The following is a 13466-nucleotide window of genomic DNA, read 5'->3' as shown; positions in this document are numbered from 1 at the left end:
AAGATACCACCAATGTTAATTATTCTAATTAACATTGTAGTAGAATTTCTAGCCAGTGAAAAAACGCCAGAAAATATATAAAATGGTGTTAAGATGGACAAGAATAAAAAAAACCTTCATTCTTCACAAATGATCACATTAACACTGCAGAAAACTTTCAATTTATCTCAGATATTTATTATAATTAATGGCAGAATCTGGTGATAATATTTGCTGTAGGTTCAAAGCACAAAAAAATAGATGCAATTCAATACAGCACCAATAAAGAGTTCAAAAACATAAATGCAAAAATATAATTTTACAATCATACGAAAAATTAAGGTATATAACAATAAATATATAAAATGTACAAAACCTTTATAAAGAAAATATAACACATTACTAAAGGCTATAAGAATTTCTAAATAAATTTTCTGATAAATTATATTCACGACTAGATTGACTCAATATTGTAAAGATATCAGTCATCCCCCAATTTTTCTATAAAATTACTGCATTTTGAATCAGTATCTGAAAGAGTTTTTTGAGGACATTAATGTTAATATTTTTGTGAAAGAGGAAATGGGCATAATGAACCAACATATTCTTGAATAAGAAACACAAGATGAGGGCCTCTTATGAAAGGATAGCTGATATACCTACCAAATATCAGACTGACCATAACACTATTGTTAGGAACAGAATGTGGTATTAGGGTAGGGTTAAAAAAATGGACCAGTGGAAGAGACTGTAGATCCTAGAAATAAACCTATGACACCTGAGATACGTGGCAGCTAGCTTTGGAGATCTCTAGGAAAGAAAAGTCTATCCTAAACATGGTGGTGGGGCAAAGGGTATTTTTATAGGAGGGAAAGGAAAAGAGGAGGGAATAACCCCTCATACTGTATACAGATATTACTCAATAATAGATTAAATATTTAAATGTTATTTGTAAAACTGTACAAATTTTGACTACGGTAGAAATTTTGTTTGGGTTATGATAGGATTTCTTAAGAAACAGAAAGTATACAAATCAGAATAATAATTGGTGAATTTTACCACATAAAAGTGAAGAGATTTTGTTTATGGAAAAATATAAACAGGAGCAGTCAAGCTGAAGTAAGAAGTTTTGTAATATACGTATAAGTAATAAAGGATTCTTACCTACATTTATATATTGGTTTTGAATGTAAGAAAAAATGAAGATAATCTCTAAAAAATGTAATCAATTTCAGAAAAGAAGACTACAAATGGTGACAAACATATGAAAATGTATTAAACCTAAGTAGTGAGCAGAAGTATGAAAATTAAGAATAGAATGAAATACTACTTTACAAACACTAGATGGTCCAAAATTAAAAAGTTTTAAAATATAAGATAACAGAAAGGATGTGGGAAATCTATATACTACTCATGAAAGTCTAAATTGGACAATATTTTATGAAAGCAGTTGCCATTATTTGACGTTGGAGGTGAACCACAAATTTTAATCTAACGAGTGTCCCCTGGGGAAACTCATGCAGATATGATCTAAGAAATATATTCATTGCAGAACTTTTTTTTTGCAATGAAAATTCTTTCAAACAAGTCAAATATATATCAACACATTGTGATAGATTAACAAAATGAAATATAACAAAGCAGTGAAAGTGAATGAAACGCAGGTACCCCAATGACGTGGATGGATTCCTGATATATAATGTTAAAAAATCATATTTTAAAGGTTATTAGTGCATTATATCATTTCATAGAGCTGAAAAACTATCAAAACTAAATAATATATGATTTAAAACAATACTTATGTGGAAAAAATATTTTCTTCAAAAAGAAAGAGGAGGAGATGGAGGCAGAGAAACAGAACTAAATTGAAGCACATATATCAGTAGGCTGAAGTAATTGCAGTGGTTTTGGTAAAATTCTAACTGCTCGTTTCACAGTTATTGGTTTATTTTAATGACTTATACATTGCTTATGTCATATGTATTATTTTCATTTACCAAATATCAAATAGTACTTTTTATCAAAAAGTATCATCGTTATATAAGCTGCACATACCTACATTTCTGGAGTTGATTAGCTTGCAATTAAAGTAAATAAATTCCAAGTGTAGGTAACCTACATGAAGATAAAAATATGGTATGTTTGCAAAACAGGACATAGTCTTTCTTTTAATAACCAAATCACACAATCACACCTTCTATAGTTCTTCAAAACACTATTCATATTAAAAAATTAAAGCTGGCAAATAAAATATGTAAAAATTGTATGTTTATTGCATTTACTTTTTAAAAATCTTTAATGTACGGAGATTTCTGTCAAAAAAAATTGATAATCCTTGTATTATTATCTCCTAAAACAACCATTCTATTGGCCTGCATTTAAAATTGATGAGACTTTTTTACAGCGAGTTACATAGGTCTGTAATGCTTGAAAGTGTCAGAATCAACATATTTTTGACTAGAAATCTATAGTCTTAATCATGATGTTATATTGTCTCATTTAAAAGATAAGAACACACTTGTTCTGCTTAAATGCAAATTTTTATCTAATCCTAGCATAGAAAGTATCATCACTTTCTTCCTGGTACATATTTGGTTTGGATAGGTGGTTACTTCCCTCAGTTTCTTTAGCAATAGGGTACATGTGCAAAAGAAGTCTGCCAGGAAATATAACAGAAGTGAAGTCAGCATCGTTGCAGCATAAAACATCAATCTTTTTTGCCCTTCCTTTTTAACAACAAAATTTGGGCATCCATCCATGAACAAAAGTACTTGTGTCGGGTTTGTGGGATCTGGTACCATATGCCAATGAGCCCGGAAGGAGTCTCTCCCACCTATGCATAGGGGAATAGGAAGACCCAGCAAGAATCAGTGAACTGGCCCCAGCCCCTCTCAGCCGTGGTCAGGGAAAACCTGAAGAGTGCTGAGTTGAGCAGACACCCAAAGATGAGAAAGCTTTTGTAGAAGTCCAGCCTTCCTGAGGAGAGATTCCAGCACTCCATTGGAGAAAAAAAAAATATATGAGTTTGGATGCATTGCAGAGGAGAAGAGAAACTTTGCCAACCCAGGCTCTCCCACAATGTGACACAATAATTAGCAAGCAGTGACCTCTCCTGTGAGGGAAGAGGACAGTGATGAGTGAGAACTCAGCGACTCCAGCTGTGTGGGAACTGGCTGGAGAAAGGTGTGTCTCTTCCACGGCACCCAGAGTATTAAGGCAGGACCTCCAGGACTGGGAGAGGGAGGAGATCAGGGAAGAGGCTGATAAGAATATCAAAGGGCATTAAAGGGACAAGGTTCCTGCTGACTGTTTTCAGGACTCCAGCAGGAAGCCCACTCATGAGCCACTGGGAGAACCTCACCTGAGGATACCTCCACCTGGCCTGCAGGCATCCCCAAGGCACCAGTGCTATAGCCGCACCTCCTCCCACTCTGTGACTGGCTCCTTGTGCACACATCTAAGTTCAGCAGCAAGGCTGAGCTCCAGCAGACAGAGAGTGCCCTCAGAAATCAGACCAGGGATTGTGGACAAGGGAGAAACCACTAACCTGAACTGTATCATCATCTTCTAGAGAACAAAAGAGAGATTTCCAGCAGCCAGCCTGGTGAGTTGTAAGAACAAGAGACACATATAAGCTTAAGAATTCTGCCACAAGAAGGAGCAAGAAGCAGAGAGCAAGTGTGTCTGTACAAGGCTGGCTCAATGAAAAATATCTCGCACCTGAAAACACCGAGTAAAGATCTGAGAAGGTGATAGTTATTTCAAATGTAAAAAGAGCACAAAACTCCAAGAAGCATTAAGAATCCAGACAACATGTCATCACCAAACGATAATAATCCTTCAGTAACAACTCAAAGGAATTTTGTGAGTTAGCTGATAATAAATTCAAGATAGCTGATTTGAGGAAACTACGAGATACAAAACAGCACAAAAAGACAATTCAAAGAAATCAGGAAAATAATAAAGGGAAAAAATGAAAAATTTTGCAAGATATAGAAATCATTAAAAAGAATCGAACAGAAATTCTGGAACTAAAGAATTCAATGAATGAACTGAAAAATGCATTAGAGAACACCTACTGCAGAATAGACCAAACTGAAGATAGAAGTGATCTGGAGACAGGAACTTTGAAATAACCCAGTCACAAGAGAAAAAGAAAAAAGAATAAAACAGAGTGACGAAAATCCATGAAATCAATATTTCACGCATTCACTCAAAACAATCAGGATTTTTAGGTGAGGTAGCTGAGACACACAGGTAACATAATTTGTCTGACATTACAAGATTAGCTTATTAGGTAGTGTAGGATAAATGGTTATAGGTCCTCAAAATTAGTTGGCAAAAACAATCGAGGTTTAATTCCTTGTCAATTTGTTCAAGTTACAACTTTTAGGTCACAGACAATTCTATTTCACATGATTTTTCTAGAATTCATTCATTTGTTGATAGATACTTAGGTTGTTTCCATATCTTGGCTATTGCATAAAATTCTGCAATAAACATATGAGTGCAGATATGTTTTTGATATCCTGGTTTCATTTATTTTGGATTTATACCCAGAAGTGGGATTGCTGGATCATATGGTATCTATATTGATTTCTGTAGATTCTAACATTATAACTTCCTTTGAATAATGTGCTTTCCCACCTTTAGCAAATGCAGTTCAGTTCATCCTTACCAATAATCTTTAATATTCTAAAAATTAATTTCTACGTATCTTTACTTTTAGGTTACCCACTGGTTATTCTACTAAAGAATACCTGTCACCCTCTTTCTCGCTTTTTTCACTTAGGACAATATCCTCTAGATTCATCCCTATTGTTGCAACTACTACATGATGCAACTTAGATGAGCAATCTAAAATAGCAAAAGTCATAGAAGTTGAGGGTAGAATGGTGGTTGCCAGGGGCTGGAGGGAGAGGAAAATGAGGAATTATTAGTCAAAGGGTGCAAGTTTCAATTATATAAGATGAGTTAAGTTTTAGAGATCTACTGTATGGCATAATGCCTATAGTTAACAATACTGTGCAGAATACTTAAACATTTGCTAGAAGGGTAGGTCTTATGTTAAGTGTTCTTATCATAATAATAATAATAAAGAGGGCAGGAAGAGATTTTTGGAGGTAATGGATATGGTTATAGCATAGATTGTGGTGATGGTTTTATAGGCATGTACTTATCTCTAAACTCATCAAGTTGTAAACATTAAATATATACAGCTTTTTGTATGTCAATCATACTTCAGTAAAGTGGTTTAAGAAAAGAAGAAGAATATCTTTCACCATACTGTAACAAGATAAACTTCCTTTTAGAAGGATTATATTCATGTCACTATTTCTTGAAAATCTTGGTGACATCTCTTTACTTAAAAATAAAACCCCAAATCCTTAACTTTACATTCAGTGTCCTTTTTTAATCCAAATCAAAACTCCCTTTTCAGTCTTATTTCCTACCTACCTATAAATACACCACATCCAAAAAGTACTTCTGTCTTTTGCCAACTATTCAATAAAATTTCAAGAGTCCCTGTTTTTAATCACATTGTTTTCTATTTAAATTTTTTTTACTGCATTTCATATGGTATTCATTTTACTGTCTTCGTGAAGATGTCCTATGATATTCCTAGATAGCAATTATATTTCTATTTCCAGGATTTCCATAATATGTTGTTTGTTCTCTTGTTAATTTTATTAATTCTGTCTTAGATTAAGCCATTTGTGAAAACCCAAGATAGCTGCTTTTAGAGTATAAATACAAATACAGAAAGTGCTCAATAATACCTTACACCTTGATATTCCCTATATCTCATAATTGTGCTGTGGACAGAACAGGCACACAGTGGGCATGTAATACCATGTAAGCAATATTGTTGATATTTTTATTGATGAATCTCATGTTGGTTTATGTCATTTCTTACTTAGATATAGGATTGATAATGTTTTAAAATTTTTCAATTTCCAATAAATCTGCTTCTTTTTTACGTAAAAGTAGTGAAAGTAGAATTTAATTTACCTCAATCGTCTAGTTACTTAACTGAATTCCATGAATATGTAGTGGATACTAAACTGATAAAATAGAAATAACATAATTATTTAGGGTGTGCATGTTAATTAACATATAGTGTTAACACTCCAATACATTTTAAGCAGTCTGATGCACACAATACTTTCTTCTAAATTCTGTATCACTCATCTTGTTATTATCAATTCCTGTCTGCTAACGTTAACTATGTAAGTAAAGTATAGATCTGCTGAAGTCAGAAGATGCAGTTTATAGCTCTCCTACTATTTCTCCCCATAAAGTTTTAATTACAAACTTTTAAAACATTTTAGAACTTAGAATTTAATACTTATCATTGCAATATTTATTCATTGTGTTCAAATATTTTCAAAACTCCATTTCTTTCTCGGTCTCAAAGACCTTAAAACTCTCCTTAGCCAAAGTATGCCCTTGATTTGTTGTCATCAGTGTGATTCAAAATTTTGATGAAGTCATTAAAGGACGTCAACCAAAGACATTTTAAATTTTTAAAATGATATGCCCACACTAATCATTTTAGGAAACTCTTTTAAAATATTCTCAGTAATTTATTCACTCCCACTACTAGCTTCCACATTTTTATCCCTTAGATTGAATAAGACATATTAGTAACATTCTCTACTTAGATAGTAAAGTTATTCAATAATAAACCTAAGATTTTGTGGAAAATAACCCAAAGACTTTGAGATTTTGTCTTGATAATAGAAGTCTGAAGAATATAATAGCCAAGAATTTCTTCTATGACCTGTGATAGTTATTGGTCATTCACAGGCAATCGTATTCATTTTTGTTAAATAAGGGAGATGGACATAAAATAGTAACGTTTATCTAGGCACAACCCTCAATATAGTAGGATATATTTTTAACTGGAAATGGGCAGTGAGAGCCCCTGAGGACTGAAAGGACAGCTGGCATGACAACACTTGACATCCTGTGTGCAATTGGTTTTGAACGCTTGGCAGATTTTTCTAATGGTATGGAAGCACTCAGACTGGCAGCTAACTGTTGAGACTAGATGGAGTGGTGGCGAGGCCCTTTCACATAACTGTTCCATGAGAAGCCGTTAGATACACTTCGCATCAAAGATATATTCGAAGTTCAAGTGCCTGCCCACTAGTATCTCCTATTTCATCAAATTCAAGAACAGAACAACTTGACCATCAAAAATTATTTAATTAGTTCTTTTTTCCTTTCCTTTCATTTTCAATGCATAGGTCAGTTTTAGATTGGAAGAGAGATTATCTTAGCTAGAAACGGGAAATCAACGATTTGGGCAGTCTAAATTCTATTTATTGACCGAATATCACTTGAATATCATAGTTTAAAATAGTGCTAGAAACAGTTCAATTGTCAGAATATTAAAATTTAAATGAGATGAGTTGCCTTATTTGTTAGTAAAAAGTTATAATGTGATCATTCCTAAAAACACCTAAGAAAATAATAATCAAATTATAACATAAACTGTATCATAGAAGAAAGGAACCTGTATAGAGAGTCAGAATGCCGAGATTTTAGATTTAAGTCCATTATTCACAGCACGACAAATTCCACTGTCTCTTCTTTCATGTATAAAGTGAGGATTATAATAATACTTGCTTCCCAGTGTTGTATGAAAATTAAATCAGATCATATATATAATCGCTATATAAATACGGCTTGTTATTATACAAGCTAGTCTCATCTTCATTATTCACTAGAAATTTTCACCAATTATTGCATAGCCTCCTATGTTTAGCTATTATTTTGTTTTGGCTTTTGAGGGGAAGTGAGGTTTAGAGCTATAAAATGGTCAATATTTGGGTAATTATCAATAGCTCACCAGTTTTTCCAGACTGAAAACCTCAGTAATTTGTGAACTCTCCTCCTACAATTGAAATGACATCATGGACTGGTTAAATTTATTATTAAGTGGCTATGTTTTGAAAGAAAAAATATTAAGTTTTAAAAGTTAATAAGATCAATAAGATGTAATTCTAGCCTTGTGGAGCTCACAATCTAGATAACAAAAAGAAAAAACAAGGACTATAGTATGAGGTAGACAATTTAGTGCCCTAAAAAGTACAAAGGGTATTCTTTGCATTAAAAGGAATGAGGATTTTTATAATCATTGATTATAAAATTGTATAATCAATTTACAATATATATAATTTTTATACATATAATGTATATTATATATAATATATAACATAATATATATATAATTTATAATAATTGTTTCATAGAAAATGAGGTATTTGAGATGTGACCTAAATGGATAGAATATAGTCAGAGGGGAGAAAAGAAGTCAGCAAAAGAAGCATACTCACGGGAGAACAGGGATCACTTAGGAAAAATAAAATACCAATAAGACATACAAGGATGAGTGACAAGATATTTAGCTAATATGTTCTATCCAGAATGCTCTTAATATCCATTCACTCTTGCTTTCTATTTGCTCTAAAGCCATTGTAACCTGAGCCTTTATTCTCATACTTTGATATTAATTAAGCTTCCTAATTGGACTCCATTGCTCTTAGACTCTGTTCACTTGAATGTCTTCAAAAACAAGTTTCAGATATGTCTTCCAAAATAATACTACTAATATGTTTGTACTCATTTAAAAATAACATTCATTCCTTATTTTCTCAAAGTTCACCAAAGTTGAGTCAAATCATCTTCTCAAAATTATTATTCATTCCTCTGTTGTAAGAAAACTATATTCTTTACACAACTATGCTCACCACTCCCAGAATATTATGCCATGTTCTACCAATCCTCAATTCCCCCAGCCAACCCATACATACACCTGGAATGCCTGTGTTCTTTCCTCAAAATCCAGATCAGTTTTCATCATTAGAATTAAACCATTCCTTATCATCCTAGTTGTCATTCATTTATTCATCCATTTATTTAATCATATTTAACAGTATTTATTGAATGTCTGTTATATGCAAGGATCTGTGATATGCATAAAGGATTTCATGTTTTTCCAGCTTTCATAATGCTTTTATGAAAAATTAAACAATGTGCATATTTACGCCCTCTTCCTCTAAGTTTATAGTCTTTACTGTCTATTCCATGCATTTGTACTTTTCTTTCATGTGAACTCTTTGGAATCTGATGTGAAATCAATATATAAACATAATAATGTCTACCAACTTTAAAGAGAAAAATATCACTAAAACTCTCATCATCCTCACACCTTCACTCATTTTCTTACTACTCTTAGAACTCTGCCACCATAATCTAGGCTAGTCTACTGGAGAATAGGAGACACAGAGTCCCATCAACCTCTTTATCAACCAAACTGACAGTCATTCTAATTATACAAGGCATGTGAATGAGGCCATCCTAGGCCAATAAGTCCCCAACTTGCCTACCAGGAAAACACAGATGAATAGCCAAGCCCAACAAGGATCAACAGAGGTGAACTAAGGCTGGTCAAGGCTGGCAGAATACTCACATGACCCATAGATATGTGAACAATAGTAAATAGTTGTTGTTTTAAGCAGTTAATTTTGAATTTGGTTTGTCGCCCATCAAAATGGATGTAAGAGAAGCATAATATTACCCTAAGTTTATAATATTTCTTCTTGGCACAATTACAATTATATTTTGTGTCTAATAACAATTTATTATTTGAATCTATTCATATGTGTATCACTTAGTTGTTATTTTAATGATGGTAAGAAATTTAACTTAATTAAAATTTGATAGCTAGTCAACCATTTTACTATGTGAATATCAATTTTTAAGTTATTAAATATTTTATGGCCTGCAAATCCAATTGACCATATGATAGACATACATAAAATAAAAAAAATAAAAAACAGCATGAAAACCCAATATGAGCTGAATAAAGTATTATCCACATGTCTCACTAACAAGGTTAAGAAACAGTGTTTAAAACATTTCTCTGTCCTCGGCCTGAAAAAGGTCATCTGAAAAAATCCCACAGTTAACATCATACTTAATGGTGGAAGACTGAGAGCTCCCCCCCCAAAGATAAGGAGCAAGACAAGGATATCTCTCTTACCACTTCTATTCAGCATTGTACTGTAAGTTCCAGACAAGTCAGTTAGGCAAAAAAAAAAAAAAAAAAAAAGCAATAGAAGAAATCTATATCAGAAGTTAACTATTTCTAGTAGCAAATGACATAATCTCACATGTTGAAGTTCCTAAAGAATTCAAAAGAAAATAAATCTAAACGCAATTGACCCTGGGGAAATACTGGCAGATATTTAAGCTTCACTCTGTAGATGAATGTAACACTGTAGTTTCAAATGCAAAGAATAGTTATATATGTTCATAGAAAAAATGCAGAATGTATTAATCTGGTCTCTTTCAGAAAAAGAAAATACCTAAAATTTACTCTGAATCTGTGTATAAATATATCTAAGGTAATATATCTATGATAAGAGAAAACAGGAACCAAAGCTTTACCTAAAAACTACATACTACCTGGTATAATAACTTCTTTTTTCTCTTATTTAAAGATAAATATTAAACAAACAAAAATATAGAAAATAAAACAGAGTGTATGATAAACTGACACCATTTTCCCCTCCATTCAGATTTATCAAATGTTAAAAACTTTTTTTATATTTACCTAAGACCTTTCTTAAAGATATAAAATATTACAGTGACAGTTGAGGCACAACATATCATAGAAACCCTCATGGTTCCCATTCATTTCCCTTCTAATCAGAGGTAATCACTATTTAAAAGCTGATGTAAAAGCCTTCTCAACTACTTCTTAAAATATTTTTAGAAAATATGTGTATATATATTTCTTTTTTCATAGAACACGGTACTCTTTATTGTGATGCTCAGTGGAAACGTGTAAACCAGCTTACTGTAGTGGTGGCAGCTGTGACACATGCTAAGGCACTTTCATAATATAAAAAATGGAGTGGGGGGTGGGAGCTCCATTCACTCCTTTGTGACAGCAACTGGGACCTGAATTCAGAGCTTTTTAGGCATTCTTAGCCTTCATGTATCTTCATGATTTGTTGAGAGTTTCTTTAAAAAAAAAAGCCTTCTTTGCCATAAGCAAGTCTAAATGTAGCAATATACAAAACAGTTAGAAATACAGGTAAATTCAGCAACAAGTCTAGACCAGTGTAGGACAAGCTACTGTCCTCTAAACATGGTTCCAAAGGAAAGACAGCAGTAAAGACTTAGAATTTTATCATTTATTACAAAAAGCGGTGGGGGGGAAGAAAATCTTTTTTTTTTCCCTTTCAAAAACATCTGTGCAGATGGCAGATTTTAAAACCATACTGAGTCAATGGTGCAGATCAACTACCCCAGGGCCCTAGTACTCCAGTAGTTTCAAGATGGTGTGGGAGGACCACCGGCCCTTTCTGATTCTCTGGCTGTCAGACTTGGGACAAATCCCTTAACCATTAAATATATTTGGTTCCCATGGCCTTTCCAGCTTGGCCCCTAGGCAAAACGAGAAGAACTCTTTCAAGGAACAGCTGGAGAAGGAGGAGGAGGCCAGCAGAACCTCGAGAAGCCAATTGCCAACCTCCAGGCCTAGGTGACCATATGAAGAAGAAGATGGAGGATGGCGTGGGGTGCCTGCAAACTGCAGAGGAAGCCAAGAGGAAGCTCCCGCAGGAGCTAGAGGGACTGGGCAGCGTTATGAGCAGCGAGTGGCCGCCCATGATAAGCTGAAGAAGACCAGACATGGCTGCAACATGAGCTAGATGACCTGCTCGTAGACATGGACCACCAGCGGCAGAGCGCCTCAAACCTAGAGAAGAAGCAGAAGTTTGACCAGCTCTTAGCCGAGCAGCGGACTGTCTCCACCAAGTATGCCAAGGAGCATGACCCGGCCGAGGGGGAGGCCGGTGAGAAGGAGACCAAGGTGCTGTTGCTGGTCCCGGCCCTGGTGGAAGCCTTGGAGCAGAAGGTGGAGCTGGAACAGTTCCACAATCAGTTCCGCCTGGCGATGGAAGATGTCCTGAGCTCCAAGGACAACTTTGGCAAGAGTGTCCTCAAGTTGGAGAAGCCCACGCGGGCCCTGGTGCAGCAGGAGGAGGAGATGAAGCCCCAGCTGGAAGAGCTGAAGGATGAGCTGCAGGCCACCCAGGACACCAAGCTGTGGCTGGAGGTGAACCTGCAGGCCGTGAAGGCCCAGTTCCAGCAGGACCTGCAGGGCCGCGACGAGCAGAGTGAGGAGAAGCAGGAGCAGCTGGTCAGATGGGTGCGGGAGATGGAGGCAGAGCTGGAGGATAAGCAGCAGTGCTCGACGGCAGTGGCAGCTCGGAAGAAGCTGGAGATGGACCTGAAGGGCCTAGAGGCCCACATCAACTCTGCCAACAAGAACCGAGAGGAAGCCATCAAACAGCAGCTGGGGCAAAGGCCAAGGAGAACGAGAAGAAATTGAAGTGCGTGGAGGCCAAGATGATTCAGCTGCAGGAGGAACTGGAAACTGCCCAGCGTCCTGAGCGCCAGCCCCAGCAGGAGGAGGACGAGCTGGTTGACGAGACTGCCAACAGCGGCCACAAAGGAGCCCTGGCATTGGAGGAGAAGCGGCGCCTGGAGGCCCGCATCGCCCCGCTGGAGGAGGAGCAGGGCAACACGGAGCTGGCGAACGACCAGCAGCAGAAGGCCAGCCTGCAGATGGACCAGATCAACACCACCCTGAACCTCGAGCGCAGTCACTTCCAGAAGACGAGAATGTACGGCAGCAGCTGGAGCGCCCGGACAAGGAGCTGAAGGTCAAGCTGCAGGAGATGGAAGGCACCGTCAAGTCCCAGTCCAAGGCCTGCATCACTGCCCTGAAGGCCAAGATGGCGTAGCTGGAGGAGCAGCTGGACAAAGAGACCGTGGAGCGCCAGGCGGCCTACAGGCCCGTGCAGAGGGCCGAGAAGAAGGTGAAGGGCATGCTGTTGCAGGTGGCTGATGAGCGGAGGAGCGCGGAGCAGTGCAAGGACCAGGTGGACAAGGCGTCCACCCACCTGAAGCCGCTGCAGCGGCAGCTGGAGGAGGCCGAGGAGGAGGCCCGGTGGACCCAGGCCTCCCGCACGAACCTCCAGCGCAAGCTGGAGGCCGCCGCCGGCAGGAACCACAAGGTCAGCTCGCTGGCGAACACGCTCAGGCATGGGGACCTGCTGTTTGCCGTGCCCCACCGGCTGGCCTGGAAAGCTACTGAAGACAGCTCCACCAAAAGATAGACAGCAAGGCCGACGGGGCTGAGGCCAAAGCGGCCGAATAACCACGTTTCCTGCTGCCCAAGACGGAGGGGCGACCAACCAAGGGACGACTCCACCTCCTCTTCCTAGCCCCTGCAGCACCCTGTCCACTCTCTTGGCACTGCTGTGACCGTGACCCCTACTCTATCCCCCCAGGCCAGGGGATCTCAGGCCTGCATATCCCTGTCTGCCCCCCAGGCCATGAGGAGGGCGTTTGGCTTCCTCTGCTGCAGCCCCCTACAGCTGCCCTCCCACCCCCAGAAT

The 13466-nt window shown here is 37.2% G+C and overlaps 1 pseudogene; it reads left to right on the top strand.

Moving 5' to 3' along the window:
* LOC106839707 (myosin-9 pseudogene) overlaps positions 1 to 13225 on the top strand; it is a 34539-nt pseudogene extending 21314 nt beyond the window's left edge.
* The last annotated feature ends 241 nt before the right edge of the window (positions 13226 to 13466 follow it).

This window comes from Equus asinus, chromosome 16 (genome assembly GCF_041296235.1).
Source record: "Equus asinus isolate D_3611 breed Donkey chromosome 16, EquAss-T2T_v2, whole genome shotgun sequence".
Taxonomy (NCBI): domain Eukaryota; kingdom Metazoa; phylum Chordata; class Mammalia; order Perissodactyla; family Equidae; genus Equus; species Equus asinus.
This window is presented reverse-complemented; position numbering and strand designations above follow the sequence as displayed.